Source organism: Neodiprion fabricii, unplaced genomic scaffold, assembly GCF_021155785.1.
Source record: "Neodiprion fabricii isolate iyNeoFabr1 unplaced genomic scaffold, iyNeoFabr1.1 ptg000097l, whole genome shotgun sequence".
In the NCBI taxonomy this organism is placed as follows: Eukaryota; Metazoa; Arthropoda; class Insecta; order Hymenoptera; family Diprionidae; genus Neodiprion; species Neodiprion fabricii.
The window spans coordinates 17,501-20,000 of NW_025791639.1; positions in this window are offsets into that span (position 1 = coordinate 17,501).

Here is a 2,500-nt window from a genome sequence, read left to right on the forward strand (position 1 = left end):
TTGCCACTCGAGATATAGCCGAGGCAGCAGCTCGGATCGCCGGTCGGCGAACGCAAGGCCGACTAGCGCGACCGGAGGGACCGGTGGACCCCCTCGGTACGTCGCGGGATTCGGCGACGGTGTTATATAGGCCGTAATTGTTCTTTCGATGATACGTCGACCGTCGGCCGTCGTCCTCTATCCCCAAGGGACTTGGGAATTTTTTTCGTCCCAGGCGACGAAAAGGCAATGCGCCGCGTCCCGCGATTGTCGGCGCTGGACCCGCGAACCGACCGTGGCACGGCGGGACTTGTGAAAATTTTCGTCCGGGTCGACCGAAAGGCAATGCGCCGCGTCCCGGGGCCGATGGGTCGACGGCGAAAGGACCGACCCCCGGTGCGGCGCGACGGGACACTTGTGAAAATTTCGGTCCGAGTCGACCGAGAGGCGACGCGCGGCGACGCGCGGCCTCCCCGAGTCGATCCGGGCCGACGGGACTTGTGAAAATTTCGGTCCGAGTCGACCGAAAGGCGATGCGCGGCGTCCCGGAGTCGATCCGGGCCGACGGGACTTGTGAAAATTTCGGTCCGAGACGAGCGAAAGGCGATGCGCGGCGTCCCGGAGTCTATACGGGCCGACGGGACTCGATGAAGTTTCGTTCCGAGTCGACCGAGAGGCGATGCGCGGCGTCCCGGAGTCGATACGGGCCGACGGGACTTGTGAAAATTTCGGTTCGAGACGAGCGAAGGGCGATGCGCGGCGTCCCGGAGTCTATACGGGCCGACGGGAATCGATGAAGTTTCGTTCCGAGTCGACCGAGAGGCGATGCGCGGCGTCCCGGAGTCGATACGGGCCGACGGGACTTGTGAAAATTTCGGTCCGAGACGAGCGAAAGGCGATGCGCGGCGTCCCGGAGTCTATACGGGCCGACGGGACTCGATGAAGTTTCGTGAGACGAGCGAAAGGCGATGCGCGGCGTCCCGGAGTCTATACGGGCCGACGGGACTCGATGAAGTTTCGTTCCGAGTCGACCGAGAGGCGATGCGCGGCGTCCCGGAGTCGATACGGGCCGACGGGACTTGGGAAAATTTCGGTTCGAGACGAGCGAAGGGCGATGCGCGGCGTCCCGGAGTCTATACGGGCCGACGGGACTTGTGAAAATTTCGGTTCGAGACGAGCGAAAGGCGATGCGCGGCGTCCCGGAGTCGATACGGGCCGACGGGACTTGTGAAAATTTCGTTCCGAGTCGACCGAGAGGCGATGCGCGGCGTCCCGGAGTCGATACGGGCCGACGGGACTTGTGAAAATTTCGGTTCGAGACGAGCGAAAGGCGATGCGCGGCGTCCCGGAGTCTATACGGGCCGACGGGACTCGATGAAGTTTCGTTCCGAGTCGACCGAGAGGCGATGCGCGGCGTCCCGGAGTCGATACGGGCCGACGGGACTTGTGAAAATTTCGGTCCGAGTCGACCGAGAGGCGATGCGCGGCGTCCCGGAGTCTATACGGGCCGACGGGACTCGATGAAGTTTCGTTCCGAGTCGACCGAGAGGCGATGCGCGGCGTCCCGGAGTCGATACGGGCCGACGGGACTTGTGAAAATTTCGGTTCGAGACGAGCGAAGGGCGATGCGCGGCGTCCCGGAGTCTATACGGGCCGACGGGACTTGTGAAAATTTCGGTTCGAGACGAGCGAAAGGCGATGCGCGGCGTCCCGGAGTCGATACGGGCCGACGGGACTTGTGAAAATTTCGTTCCGAGTCGACCGAGAGGCGATGCGCGGCGTCCCGGAGTCGATACGGGCCGACGGGACTTGTGAAAATTTCGGTTCGAGACGAGCGAAAGGCGATGCGCGGCGTCCCGGAGTCTATACGGGCCGACGGGACTCGATGAAGTTTCGTTCCGAGTCGACCGAGAGGCGATGCGCGGCGTCCCGGAGTCGATACGGGCCGACGGGACTTGTGAAAATTTCGGTCCGAGTCGACCGAGAGGCGATGCGCGGCGTCCCGGAGTCGATACGGGCCGACGGGACTTGTAAAAATTTCGGTCCGAGTCGACCGAAAGGCGATGCGCGGCGTCCCGGAGTCGATACGGGCCGACGGGACTTGTAAAAATTACGGTCCGAGTCGACCGAAAGGCGATGCGCGGCGTCCCGGAGTCGATACGGGCCGACGGGACTTGTAAAAATTACGGTCCGAGTCGACCGAAAGGCGATGCGCGGCGTCCCGGAGTCGATACGGGCCGACGGGACTTGTAAAAATTACGGTCCGAGTCGACCGAAAGGCGATGCGCGGCGTCCCGGAGTCGATACGGGCCGACGGGACTTGTGAAAATTTCGGTCCGAGTCGACCGAGAGGCGATGCGCGGCGTCCCGGAGTCGATACGGGCCGACGGGACTTGTAAGAATTTCGGTCCGAGTCGACCGAAAGGCGATGCGCGGCGTCCCGGAGTCGATACGGGCCGACGGGACTTGTGAGAATTTCGGTCCGAGTCGACCGAAAGGCGATGCGCGGCGTCCCGGAGTC